This window comes from Ambystoma mexicanum, chromosome 1q (genome assembly GCF_040938575.1).
Source record: "Ambystoma mexicanum isolate Mex_15411 chromosome 1q, UKY_AmexF1_1, whole genome shotgun sequence".
NCBI classification, from domain to species: Eukaryota; Metazoa; Chordata; class Amphibia; order Caudata; family Ambystomatidae; genus Ambystoma; species Ambystoma mexicanum.
In genome coordinates, this window is record NC_090922.1 from 272,981,002 (window position 1) to 272,996,350 (window position 15,349).

The 15,349-nt window shown below is 42.9% G+C and overlaps 1 pseudogene; it reads left to right on the top strand.

Moving 5' to 3' along the window:
* The first annotated feature begins 11,276 nt into the window (after positions 1 to 11,276).
* On the top strand, positions 11,277 to 11,969 carry LOC138555258 (ATP-binding cassette sub-family G member 1 pseudogene; annotated as a pseudogene).
* Positions 11,970 to 15,349: the final 3,380 nt, after the last annotated feature.

The window sequence follows — 15,349 nt, forward strand, 5'->3', positions numbered from 1 at the left end:
GACTGCAAATATAACGTTCTATTGTTCAATGTCCTTGAGACAGGGGCCATGGCGAGGAAGCAATGATTGATATGAATAGTTTGGGATGCGCAATAGCTACGTGGCCGATGAGGCCGGCCGTTCCCAAATACATGTTACTTCACGACACTGGAATTACGGGCTGGGGCACTGTGGATTTTGCAGGCTGCATAACGCACAGACTCAATGGATGTTTCTAATGTCATGTGAGTAATTATTCAGGCGTTTTGATCCCGGGATGAGGGAATGATGGATGGATGCATGGGCAGGTGATTTGATACAGAGTTTGCCATGTACAGGGCTTCTTGGGATCTATCCGCCTCCCCTACGCTATGTGATGCAGGGCTGCCATAGTGGGACCATCGTCTATCTGGCCTTGTTGAGCCCTCCCTGTCTCGACGCGCCCTCAGACACTTGTGTCCATGCACGTTAACATTCCCATCTGATGGATTCTGTTTTGACAGACGCATGCACAGGTACACTCGTTTGTGATGGTGTTTGCACCTCGATATAGATGGTTATGAGTCGCAAGTGGTTTTGGGGTGGTGATGATCCTTTGGAGTGGGCTAGCATGCATATGGCTGTGGATTTAGTGTGATCATTGAAGTGAGTTGTTGGAATGTAGTTCTGATGGCCATTCTGTTCTTTTTCTTTTCTTTTGGTTGACAGGTATCTCCTCCCCTTTTGCCACTGCCATCTGTATGCCACTCCTGCAGATGGGTTTTACTCCCGACACCTGCTGCTTCGTGTTAATCAGTGGAGCAGCATTACGATCTTATGGGACGATCGCCAATGGCCCACATGCCCTTACGCAGTACTGGTGGCTCGGAGCAACATTTCGGCCTTTCAGCTGGACTAGTGCCTCCCCATTGGGACGGCCCTGCGGTTGTGTGCGCTTCCATGTTGCCTTTTTGTACGTGAATGTGGCTCTGTGTACCATGAGGGAACAGGGCGTCACACAAGTAGTGGCTGGTCATTTCTTGCGGATGCAGCACACAATGGTGAAAAGTGTTTTGGAGTTCATGGCCTGATGGCTGTATGGGCTTGGTGATTTTGATGTGCATTAAATTTCTATTCTGATTTGGCCCGTGTAGCGTTTTTCTTTGCAAGTGATGTGGCATATGCCTATTTGGGGGGCGATGTATTGTGGGGAGATCTGCATTGGGTTCCAGCTTCGGAGTTTAGTTGCGTGGTACTGTACTGGGCGCGTTTGCCTACGAAGCACGTGAGGTCAGGGATGGGGGCTGCCAATATGACAGTTTGAATGTTGTCATGCTCAGGGGCGGGGGATTGGGTTTTGTGTAACAGATGCCGGTCAGCCAGGTGGACTGGTGGAATGATGTGATTCTCGGAATATTGCTGGTCACAGGTGCCTGTGTTTGCGTGCGTTTCTTGGTGGGGGACTGTGGTCATGTCCATTGGGATGGCTTCTGTATTCGTGCCATCTGTGCCCTGCAGCTCCCATTGGCCCCTGTTGTGTTTCTTTTGTTCGTTGGCATGCATGGGTGACTTGTACATTTCAATGTTTGCATTGTGACTTCATTGCACCTACGGGGAGTTGTACTTTGTGGGCAGGGAGCGGTGTACAGGCACTCAGTGGGGCCGTTTACGGTTGATTCGCGATGCCGTACTTCTCACCATGGCGGAATGGTACATTCCGCCATGCTTCATGGCGTTAGGTACATGTCCGCTAGGGTCGGAATTGGCGTACCCTTGCGCCATGGTGGTGTTTGCGGTTTGGCATGGCGCGCGCGCGCGTGCTTGGTGCAGTTAGCGTTGGCGTTCACTACGGTGTCGCTAATGGCTTCGTACTTTGCGGTGACGGGTCATAGTCGCACCGAGCGCTATTCGATGGCGGTATTGCATTTCCGCCATCGTTTTCCGAATTCCGCCAGGGTCGTAATGAGGGCCATAGAATGCTGCCACTGCTCCCTCAGTTCAACCAGGGGACAGAGGGGAAAATTAAACTGAAAAAGAAAAAGGAAGACGCCTCGTCAAGATAAAGTGGACCAATACAAGCGAAAGAGTCTGGTGCAGATTATGTGACTACAGAAGATGGCAAGCATTAGAATGTGGAAAGGGTTGCAATGTTCATAATAAGAGAGGACAGACTGGAACACAAGAACTAGACCAGACTACACACTGAGGAGGACTTGACACCAGAAATTCATGGGTCGGCACACCCACAAGCAGATGCGCTGTGTAAGAAGATCCAGAACTGTTGGTAGGACATGAATCCCATGAAGAGCCCAACTGTCCATCCTCTGCCAGAGACGCATCCAGTGAAGCCTTTGAAGCAACTCCTGAGCAACAGAGAAGGTCACAAAGAAACACGCAAGAGCACGTAAAACAGAGTGACTAAGAACGTTATTAATTATGTCCTGCAAGGAAGGATATATATGCTGTTTAGTCCTCTCGCTCTCTGGCAAGCAACGTACCTGTATCCTTTGACGCGTGGGGTGACAAAGACGAGATACAGAGCGTGTGAAAACATGCACAAGTGGAGAAAAGCATTGAGCATGAAGTGGAGGTGAAGGGAGTGGTCATAGAGGCCCATCTCCTGTAAAGTACTGTGAGCCTCACCTCGTGTGCATGCTGTCTCCTGTTGAACCGGATATAAATGAAGAAGCATGACTTGATGACCACACCTCTGTAGACATTTCATTTATAATTATTATAATTGTTCTTTTACAACACGCTGAATACCAGCGAGTGCTCTCTAAGCATGGAATCGAAATTCGAGCCTGTGTTGTGCTGCGTTGTCTTGATTCCAAGACAAACACGTTGCCCCTGAGCTATCCTTCCTCAGATCGTGCAAGCAAATGACAGTTAGCGAGTGACAGATGAAAATAAAATACCACATTGTTTTCGCCTAATTTGAGAGCTCCTGGTTTTCCATGAGGTGGTATTACAGTCATTGAAGGAGTTTTATAATGAGTAAGGAGCAGGGAGGAGGAGAGTGTGTGCCTAATGAAATCAATGTCAGCAGCCAGGGGAGCGTCAACCTTCCAACCTCAAGTGAAAATTGTCCATGCATCCTTTCAATTGGAGCCCGCATGTAACGGAGGGGTGCAGGTATCCAATAGGGTAAATAACTCAGGGAGCTTATCCCATTCATTCTTCCACTTGCACAGCATGCATGTCCTTCAACATTCCTGCAGTGCAGAGGATGTGTGGGTCAAGGCATGCCCTTTGTCAGACTTTTGGTGGTAGGAAGGTAATTCTGCATTTTCTGAATTGAGACACACTGGGTGACTTTGTACATTGTCTTTATCACTGTGACGTTTTGGCATAATGCTGCTGATGTGTGCCCGCATGGCTAATGACTAGCAGCATATGGTATATCCATTACTTCAACTCTCCTCCCTTGTGTCCTTACTCACCTCCTCCACCTCGCCCAAGGTATCCAGACAGGTCCATATGCCTATATATAGACAGGAGGCCTGCACTAAATGGAGCCCTCTTATTGGCCCAAGAAAGGGAAGGACGAGGCAAGACCTAGGCAAGTATATTTGGGGAGGAGGATTATAGCCTTTAAAAATGGTCTGTCGTGGAATGGAAGATACCTCATTATTGAGGAAAGTGACGTGGGAAGTGAGCTTTAGGTAAAATGAATGATATATGACATGATATTATATTTGTATCGTGCTCGTACACAAGTGAATGGCCAGCCGACCGCTCCAACATAGTCCAAAACCCATGAGTCTGTTTTTCCACAAGAGGCATAGATTTAACAAGCATTACAAGTCCAATGTGACTACTTAAATGATGTGCTGGGAATCGCCACACTTGTTGGACCTCTCTCCTTGGGCCAGCGCTTTTTGTGCTGTCATGTTCCTATATGTGGCCGAGTGGTATTGAATGTTTTACACTGGAGCTCTTGTTTTTCTATTTGTGTCGCTGCTACCTTCTATTGCTAAAAGGAACTCTGCTCTACTTGCATGGCTTGCATCTAGAGGTGAGTATGTGGCCCACACAATGTACCGGCAGTATCCCACTTTAAGATCAATCCGTTATGGGGGTCGGGAATTAATCTGCAGGTTCTGCCATAGCACCTTCCACTTCTTCGAGTGTGCATATGTGAAAGATACAGCAAGCTTCCAAATTCCTATTTTTTCAGAGTCCCTGGCAAGTACTTTTTTTAAGGACAAGACGTCTGAATTACTTCTCTCCGTTTAACTATTTGTGCCTGCCTTGTGGATTATTACAATAATGAAATGACTCCAGTATCAGGGCGTTGCTGGAATACTGGGAGATGGTTCCAAGAAGGGCAAGAGATGAGGGTGCGAAAGGAGTGGAACTAGTGAATTCTACCATCGATGTAACTAGCCTTGCTCAGGTGGATCCAGGAACGGAAGGCCACTACCAGGAAGGAGTGACATAAGGAAATATCCAGTCACACACCCCTCAAGGGCTGCCTGCCTCAGGAGGAGCAACTAACAGCAAGCCCCATGTCCCTGTCAAACAATGATGAGACGTAGATGCCATAAACACACAGGCCCATCTGGGATATGTTTAAGTTTTGGACAGTGCAGAACTCACAATGCAGGTACTCAAGTTCTCCCAGGGTGTGCGTGAAATGAACCGCCCTGGAGTTTAATCTCTTAGCATATTCCATTCTGGTACTGGCAGGCCTACATGTACCTTCTGTCCAGGAATGCAAACTAAAAAGCACCACCAATACTAGGATTCACAGAACATGATTGGAGGGATCCGTTTCATGCTGGAACTAGTATGTGAATGAAGGAGCTCAGTGAGGCAAGTGGGCAGTGGTGTGTCTGTATTACAAGCATTACAGCATTCATACTCAGCAGGTATTCACAGACAGATTATTTTGCGGAAGGATGAAAAACATGTATCCCTACTACATAATGTGGTTCCTCCCAAGGGGAAGGCTGCACATATATTTAGATCTCCAGAGAGCTATTTGGAATGTGAATACTGGCAGGACACTTTCGGCCTTTAATTACCACACATTTGAGTCAAAGAGTACCAATTAATTTGGGCAGTAGTGGCATCCGTTATTTACAAAGACTTAAAGAGAGCTTTCAGCCTAAGACTTTGTGTGCGATCTTTTTCGTTGGCGCACCACATAAAACACTGCAAAAAAACAAATGTATCTCTCTTTTATAAGGGTCGATCACACAGGATCCACAGGTATTCAGTGCAAGACCACGTTTTCGGACACCTTTGACTACGTGACTGCAGTGTATGTTTTAGTCAGATTCCTCCCATAGAGGGAGTGGCCCACTTTGGCTTAATGTGGCTATAGTGGCAGAAGTGCAGAGAGTAGGGGAGTGTGTCTTGTGCTGCGTTTGATTTAGGTTATGGTTGACTTTTTTATTTTACACTTCTTTACTTTAAGAATGCCCATTATGGGGGTCTATTTCTGCTTATTTGCCATGCATTTTGATTCCCTAATGTACATACCTACGGCACGAGACCAAAGAATGAAAGGCACATACAAATACTCCTTCATTTGTGCCAGCATGCATTTTCATTGCGATCCTATGGAGTCTGCCGGCTTTTTGCACCAGCAAAAATGAGGCAGACTCCATAGGGATCCATTGTAAATGCCGCCTGACATGCATACATGACAGGTGGCGTTTACTTCATTTGCACAGTGGAGTGCAAAACATGAGGGCAAAAGGCCGCATACATGCTTGTACGCGCCTTTTGCCCCCACACATTTTGCACTCTGGTGTACATTTCAGCATATTGTATGCTCGCGTTGTAAGTGGGCTGTTTGTGGCTATTGCGCTGTCTGCTATTCTGCAGGAATGAGTGCCTATACCGTCCTTCTGCGTTTCTCTCCTTACTTACTGCTCCCTGTGTATTTAGCTGTCCTGGTGGGTGCATTCCTTTGTACCACACTGGTTACTTTTAGTGATGATGTGTGTTTGCTGGGGCATCCCCATCCGCAGCATGCTTATCAGTCACACCAGACCTCCAGCGGATATGGTATGTGCATCTTGTTTGTACCTGTTGTCATCTGTAATGATTGGCTGGGAGGATAGCTCAGGGGCAACATGTTTGTCTTGGAAGCAAGACATTGCAGAGCAACACAGATTTGCATATCATTTCTGTGCTCAGAAACTGGTGTCTGGTATTAAGCACGCTTAAAAGATGAATGAATCAATTGATGTATTTTTATTCTGAGCAGGATGTGTGTACGAATATTCCAATTGGTTCTTGTTGTTATTGCCTTTTGTCTTTGGCTATTGTGCTGAATTATTTTACAAGTATTTTATTCTTAGCATATTATTCGGACGTTTTGTAGTTGGTCCTGATGTGCTGTGGGTGTTGGCCTGTATGGAATTCCTGTTGTTTATGATGATCGTGCAGATTTATGTTAAGCTTATGTTTGTATTTTTTATTTTTACAGTGCTGAACACCTAAACGCTTCACAGAGGTCAAAACGGTATAACAATAGGATATGACAGTAAAATCAGTTAGCAAGCAAATGCTCTTTTAGTCGAGGTTTGAAAAGAGAGTATTAAGTCAGAGATCGAATCGAAATAGGGAGGGCATTACAGTGATTAGGTGGGATAAGGGATAAAGAACAGACATGAGAGTAGGCACAGGGAAGATGTGGAATAATCACAGGAAAGAGAAACAGGGAGTGAAGGGAACAAGAAGAAGAATAAAAAGAGAGCAATGAAGAGAGATAGAGGGGGCAAAACGGTCAAAATGTTAAAATACTAAACAGAAAAATGACAACAGAAGTTGGGGCTCCAAAGGTCAGCCACCTAAGAGAACACAAAGCAGCAGAAACAGAATCATGAGGAGAAAGAGTGCAAAGAACGAGGAACGAAGAGTGATAAACAGAGCAGAGCAAGACGTAGGCAGGGAGACCAAGTAGTAGGCAAGAACAATAGGATGAGCGGGAGAAGACTAAGGACAAAAGTAGTATTTTGGAAGAATGAAAAGGTAGGAAACATGAGGCTTTATGGATATTGAAAAGTTGAAATCAGTAGGAGCAGGAGATAAAGGGAATATGGGATGAGAATGAGAGGGAGGAGTCAACATGAATCCAAGATTTTGAGCCAAAGTAGGGATACAGAGTGAGGAAATGGGTAAAAGAGAGAGAAGATAGAGGTGAAGGAATGGTGAAAGTGGGGAAAAAAAGTAAGATGTTGCTTGCATAGCTCTGATGCTTTGCTGGGTGTCATGGTGTGGACTTGTATGCATGCTTGTTTTCTCTGACTACTAGCAGTGTACTGCAGTTGGTCATAACATGCTAATGATGTTGATTTGTATGCATTACATTTCAGGAGTATTTTTCAGAACATATCTAGAAATTAAAACTTATATTTAGATACATCCATGCACTAGTCGTTGCAATTTTTCAAGTTTGGGAAAAACCACCAACATCACAGCTCTGAGCAAGAGCAGATGCTCGAAACACGTGTTGGCTGGGTGAAAGGGATAGCCATGGGCCCCAAATATGCCCTAGTCCTGGCTAACCTTTTCATGGGCATGCAAGAGGAGGAAGTAGTGTATAAAGACCCAGATTACGGAACCAAAATCAAAATGTGGATGCGCTATATAGACAATGTCCTTCTCATTTCGGAAGGAACTGAAGAACAATTTCAGGAATTCACGAACCGACTAAACAGGAATTGCTTTGATATTGAATTTCTAGGGGAATGTAATGCCAATTTAATTAATTTCTTGGACCTTATGATACATATGGCTGGCCAGAAACTAAAAATCTGGACTTTTAGAAAACAGATGGAGGTGAATTACATCCTGAATGCGAGGAGCTGTCATCAACGAACAACCATCAATAATATTCCGCTGGGGGAGTACATTTGAGCGAGACGTAACTGTCAGGAACAGGAAAAATTTGAACAAGAGTGTGCACTTTTGAGAAGTCGCTTCATAAAAGGGGGTACCCAATGAATTGTGTGAAGAGAGCATACGAGAAGACTAAGCAATTAGAACAGCAAGATACTTTGCAAATTAATCTGAAACTAACCTTGGATAAATCAATGGAAGTTATGTTTATAAAACAATTCAGTGTGGATCACCAGAGAATACAAAAAGCATTGCAGAAACACTGGCATCTGCTCAAACTTCATGAACATATTAACAAATACGTGGGGGACCAACCATCAATGATTTACAAAAGAGAGGATACTTTGAAAACAACTGTCAGCGCATCTCTATTACCAGACATCAAGTAAAGTAAAGAACAAACAAGGTTGAAAATGGATGACATCGGCTTCAGAAAATGTGGCATATGTTCTATGTGCAAATTTGCACAAGAAAACACCAAGGAGTTTAAGGACATCAATGACAAAATTGTCAAAATTAAGCAGGACATAAATTGCAGAACAAAGTATGTAGTGTACGGTATTGTCTGTGTATGTCGTAAGGTGTACATAGGGAGTACGAAAAGAGAACTGCGGACAAGTAGTAGGGAGCATCTGACGAAGATTGGGAGTCAGGATCTCTCTTTTCCATTAGCATCTCACTGGCAAACCTCGCACCAAATGGAGGAGAAATCGAACATTAGATTTATTGGACTTCAACATATCACCTTGAACAGAATAGGAGGTGATAGGATCAAAGCATTACTACAAGCAGACGCACAACTAATTTGCTGTTTAAACTCAACGGTGAATGGATTAAATAGTGACAACGAAATGGCATCGTTCCTGTAGGTGTAGGAAAATCTATGTTGAGCAAACTTTAACCGTTTTGGAACATGAACGTCAAATATTTAAAGATGTAAAATATTTTTCATAACACAAATGTTACTTAGGATATATGTGCTAATGTCATTTTCTTACTATGCGCCATTAAGCATTTGTTTTTAAAAATAATGTGTTTGCAGTCAGGTATAATGGTGGTAATACAATAAAATAGGTGTTACTGTATATGCATCAATTAATAATCAATGTGACACGAGAATGTAAGTGATATCGTTAATAATTCATTCCTAACACTATATCAAGATGGCGCCTCGCGTCTACGGACACAGCTGCATGGCCTATGAAGGCGCGGCGCGGTCATGGCAACCGGTGGACAACAGGGACTAGGTAATGTTATAACAATATCAACTAGAATAAGTAATTAAGATGAGATTTTTCTTGGATAAACATAAATTTCACTAACCATATATCTACTAAGGTCTTTTTGTTCTCATGTGCCATTTGGCAATATTTTTTGCAGTCAGGTATAACCGTGGTAATATAATAGAATAGGTGTTACTGTATTTCTACCAATTAATAACTAATTTTCTACAAATGAGAATGTAAGCAACATCATCACGAATTTGCTTTGGTTTATATATATCCTCTGCTAAGAACATACAAGGTTACATAACAGTCTGGTTTTCAGTAATTACTAATAAAACACTATATCAAGATGGCGCCTTGTGTCCACAGACACGTCTGTGTTGCCTGTGAAGACACGGTGCAGTCATGACAACCGGTATACATTGTGTATAACAACATTGACAAAAATGGCACCGGCTTGTGGAACTCTGTGGAAAGCTGATGCGTATGATGGAGAAGGTGTTATGGTAAGCGTTAGTTTCCGTGTGAAATGCGATGGTGACTATTATGGAATTATAATATATTATTATTATTTGACACGCACAGATCCAACACGGTTACATGATCACATCACATTGGGAACAACACTAGCAATGATTTTACATTATAATGTACAGGCAAGGATATGGAATATGAATAGATATGTCCCAATCACTATTAGGTGATCTTTTTAAAAATATGGATGTACTAAGGCTTTTTGTTACAGCAAAAGTGGGTAAATGTAATATATCCTTTGCAGAGACATGGACTATGGGATCAAACCCATGTAAATGAATCAAACAAAAGTTTTTTGAACCAGCATTAGAAGCACATCTGGTAAACCACCCATTTTGGGTCTTTTATGTATTGTTTGGAGTACAGATACAAGTACGTTATACTTTGGTGACAACTTGCATAAGAATGTGTAATGTAACTGATGGTTCTTTCTCTATTTTCTCTTCTTCCTGTGTTCCGGTTTCTCTTCTCTTTCCGTTCCCTTTGCAATCCTCCCCAATACCAACCTGTAATCTCTGTCCTTAACATTGGTATCTTTTGGGGAATCATTGATTTGTTGTTATTTTCTAAAATATCAATGTTGTTTTCAATTGAATGGGATTAACCTCAACTATGGTTCTGTTGGTGTATGTCTGTATTTTTTTAACAATATATTGTTAATCAATGGGGAAACACTTGGCTGAATATATGTATATAGATCTAGCCCTGATTTGAAAAAGGGTCAGCTGAGCCGAAACATGTGTTATCGGGAAGGGCATATCTGTGATGAATTTATGATTAAAGCACGAGTTCCAAAATAGACAATTGGCGCGGAGTCCTGGATTCTTTTTCTGTCTCAATTCTACTATTTGACGGGATAGGCTTTACACTGTAGTACTCCAGTGACCTGCAACATTATATCTATTAAACAAGATTTTGTTTCCTTCTGGTTTACATCCTAATCTGTTCTATTTGAAAATTAGGTATCCAAAGGAGTCGCCAAACAGACCAGCCTTGAATTAAAGCCACCGTTTTTTGACAGGTAAATTAATGAAGGTCACAGGTTGGTAGGAGTTGAGCAGCAATACATGAAGAAGCATGGTTGTAGAGATAGAATAATCATAGCACAACCATGACCCCTGTAGGGTAAATTGCAATTATAGAGTGCGCCCTGTTGAAGAAAAAATCATACAGAGAACCACTGCTTGTACAATAGAACTAATCGGAATCCGTAATCAGTACAGCAGCTCACTCCAAATTCACGCTGCATGAATGTAATAGTAAATAAAGATTTTTGTTGACAATTTACATTGCAAAAACACACACAAATATATATATACATACTTATGTATGTAAATATTCAGTAAAAAAACTTTGTTAAAGGGACGTTATGGTTAAGTTTTGTTACTAAAAACCTATGAAATTCAGTAAAAAAACTTTGTTAAAGGGACGTTATGGTTAAGTTGCGCTACTAAAAACCTATGAAATTCAGTGAAAAAACGTTGTTAAAGGGACGTTATGGTTCAAAGTAAAACCGAAAAACCCCTGAACCGGGAAGTGTAAGGATATTTGGCATGTTACAGCACAGAGTACAGCACTACTGCACAAGTAGCATTTTTTTTTTTTTTTTTTTTTTTTTGTTTTCAAATATTTTTTTTTTTTTTTTTTTTTTTTTTTTTTTTTTGTTTTCAAATATTCTTACATATAGTAGTAGAAGGGCCCTGGTGGAAAAAGAAAGGGTTCAAGACGCTGCTGAAAGGAATCTCAGGAAAGTTTGGCAGCAGCGAACTTGTGGCAATTATGGGGCCCTCCGGAGCTGGGAAATCCACCTTGATGAACATTCTGGCAGGATACAGAGAGACTGGCATGAAAGGATCGGTGCTCATCAACGGGCAGCCCCGCGACTTGCGATCCTTCCGGAAAGTGTCCTGTTACATCATGCAGGACGACATGCTACTGCCACACCTGACCGTGCAGGAGGCCATGATGGTGTCTGCTAACCTGAAGCTGCAAGAAAAGCATGAAGGCAAGAAGGAAATGGTAAAGGAGATTCTGACTGCACTGGGCTTGCTGTCATGTGCCAGCACGAGGACCGGGTGTCTATCTGGGGGGCAGCGGAAGCGACTTGCCATTGCTCTAGAACTGGTGAACAACCCCCCGGTCATGTTCTTTGATGAACCTACCAGTGGCTTGGACAGCTCGTCGTGTTTTCAGGTTGTGTCATTGATGAAAGCCCTGGCGCAGGGTGGCAGGAACATCATCTGCACCATCCACCAGCCCAGCGCCAAGCTCTTTGAACTCTTCGACCAGCTGTATGTTCTGAGCCACGGACAATGCATCTACCGTGGGAAAGTGTCACATCTTGTCCCGTACCTGAGAGATCTGGGACTGAACTTCATGTTCAAGCGCTAAAGTGGCTTTTATTGTTTTAAGATAATCATTTATACCAACGTGAACCCATGGTTGCTCATCTTCCATGTGTATCTCTGCCAGAGTGGTAATGTGTTTTTCTGAATCTGTTTTGGGAAGAATATTCTGTTTGCATGTATTCTCTTTTAAGTAGAAACGTAATGTGTACTCATCTATGGCAGTCTGCCAATCTTTCCTTGGGTCCAAGTATATTTGTACAGGTAGTTTTTCATTGTCGCTCTGATCTTTGTCTTGACACATTAATATAACAGTGACACTAGGTATGCAGCTATTCTGGAGATATACCTCCACAGCATCATTTGTTTTGGCAACGGTGTGACATTCTTTTAGATTGCTGTTTTGTGATTTTAGTTTCTTAGGCCTCAATGGTTTTTTGGTTAAGGACCACAGCACTCCATTCACCCCATCTATGAGAGGAGACAATCTTTTCAGGCAATCTGTCCCCATCAGAAATGGAATTTCACAAATAGATGTGATCAATACCTCTTGTTTCATTCTGTGCTTTCCTATTTTTATGTCAACCTCAGTTACACCTATGATGGGCATGTACTCTGTGCTGTAACATGCCAAATATCCTTACAGAAGTCTGTCCCTGGAGTGAACAGAGATATCACTAATTTGTTTGCCTTACGTTTTGGTCTTTTTAAAAAAAACTACGGGACGGATTTACACCAAATTTGCAAAAGCACGCTTTCGGGACCAAGCCCCCGCTCCTGCCGCAAATTTGGTGTAAATCCGTCCAGCAGCTTGGGCTGCAGGCATGCGCAAAGTTTTTTCCCATTATGTCTATGGGAAAAAACACAAGTTTTGGGACCCCCCTATAACTTTGCCCTCCCTTGACCAAACCTCTCCTCACTTTGCAAACAAATTCAGAGTGGGCCATAAACTTTCTTTTGCAAAGTTTGGTGAGGATTCTTCCAGAGGGAGCAAAGTTATAAGCCGGCCAAAAAATACTCTTCGTATGGAAACACCAACTTAACCATAACTACATGGACGCTACCGCGTCCATGTAATATATATGACAAAAAAGAAAGAGGAGAGGGGCACACTCCAGTTCCCTGCACAGTAAACCTTCTCAGCCACTGTCACGGCTCGCTCCCTTCGCTCCCGTTCCCGCCACTTGGGGGCATGTTTTGGGGTTTCTTCCCTACTGGACATTTCCTCCGAACCTTATGCTACAGTGTCCTGATGAATTGGGAGCGCTAAAACCTTATTTCCCAAATTACTTCCCTTCCGGATCCATTCCAGGTTTTTGGCAGCCAGCATGCTACTGCTACTTTAATCAAATGACTATGCTTCCCAGAATGCCTGGCTCACTGCCTCACCTCCTCCCTTGCAGGACAAGGCTGGGTGGAGGATAGGCAACACCTGTGGCTGCAGGTGCAGCAGGCGACACGCCTGAGGGGTGTGCTCGTTAAGCAGCTTTAAAAGCCTCAGTCTGCTTCAGTCCAGCGCTGGTCATTGTTGCAGCGTTCCTGTCTTGACTGGTCCCTTGTTCCTGGTTCCTAGTTTTTGTGCCCAGTTTCTAGTTAGTGGTTCTTGTTCCTTGTCCTGGAATTAGTATTTGTATGCCTAATTGATTTCTGCCTTTTGGAAATCCCTTTCTCCCTTTCTCTGTCTGCAGGCAGCCTTTCTCTGAGCTTTCCTTTTGCTGTAGCCCAATTGCCTGTGTTCACAGTTTCCTAGAAATTGTCCTTTGCTACTGAAAGACTTGTTGCATTAATCTTTCCTTTACAGGTTTAGTTTCCTGCCTTTTCACCTTGGATGGGTGGGAAAGTTTCCCTTTTGATATCGTTTTCACTGCTCCTGATCCTTGCCTTCTATTGGGATCCATGCCATGTTTTCCTTTACACTTTTACATTTATTTCCTATTTTATTATTAGGTGTGGGAAGCTGTTGTAACTAGCTCCTGTGTGATTATCTTTTGTTTTCCACACTGTACTATTCCTTCTTGCCTCTTGACTTGGGCTTAGGTATTTAGTCATCCTCACTCTTTGTCTTTACTGCCTTCTGGGTTCTTGTTTGATTTACAGGGTTGTGGGTTAGTACTGACTTTTGAGTGGTCTTTCCGGTCCTCGTGAATACGGACATCCAAGTGGTCTTTCCGGTCTTCGTGAGTACTGGCATTCATGTGGTCATTCCGGTCCTTGTGAGTACTGTTTCCAAATTCTTTATTCAGTACCGTCTAGAGTGTCAGTTTACAGATTCTGTCCCTGCTTGCCCTCTACGTGGGCTTAGCGCTGTCAGTATCTGTAATAGCATAGTGGGTAAGGAGTTTGCCGACTTTCCTTTCAGTCATAAGGAGGTTCTAAGTGCTTACCCTACATTCCTTTTCATATAGTGGTATACACGAGTCTTGGGTATTGAATGCACGTTGTTATATTCAAGGTTGTTTACTGTGTATTTTGTGCACATTACCCCTGCCATATCCATCGCCTTCTTCCTTTCCTGACAGCCACTGGTGTTCTCCTCCTACCAGTTTCTGTGTTATATATCAATGAAAAAATGTTGTTAAAGGGACGTTATGGTGAAGTTGCACTAATAAAAACCTATGAAAAAAAAAAACAGAAATTTGCCAGTTATGGTAAGCTAAGCAGCCATAGATCACACCACCACAGTGCACTGCTAAGACTAGCACCCAGGACATCAAAGATGACAACACAAATGTCATTGATGACATCACTGCTGACATCACATATCTGGGCCACTTGTTTTTGTTCACTGACATATCTAGGCCAGGTGGTTTTGTTCACTGACAGTCAGAATATTACAATTCAAAAGGTGCTGTATATCTAGACGTTAACCTTGTCATATGTTTTTAAAGTACTTTCCTTAGGGTTTGGTCTCAGCTCATGGTGCACATACATGGGTCAATAGACAGGCCTCAAACCCACAATTCATTTGTATACATGAAGATAAACTGTGATGCTATTAACATTTTCTGATGATGCTGTTTCTTTCTTCCTTACTTTATTTTCCCTGTATGGGCCTCTGATGCAGTGGCAGCTGGTGACTTTGAAAGGTGGTGGGGCGTACATTTCCATGTTTGAATTTAGGAGCGAGCGAGTGCAGTGAGTTATCCCACACCACATCAATGGGTGTGTGGGGGGGTTCTCCCCCCATGAAAATCTTTGAAAAATGGCTTCCAAAATATACAATTTACAGTCCAAACCCACAGAAATATGATATAAAAAGCATGATGTTTTACATACTAATGGTGGTACATAATTGTGTGCAAGTGTGATGATGTATTTTACAGCAGCTTGTATTGAGAATAGCTTGTACTATGGTGTATGCATAAAGAAATTCATTATATAGATAACCACTAATGCTTTAAAAATATAATTTTGTCATGATCTAAC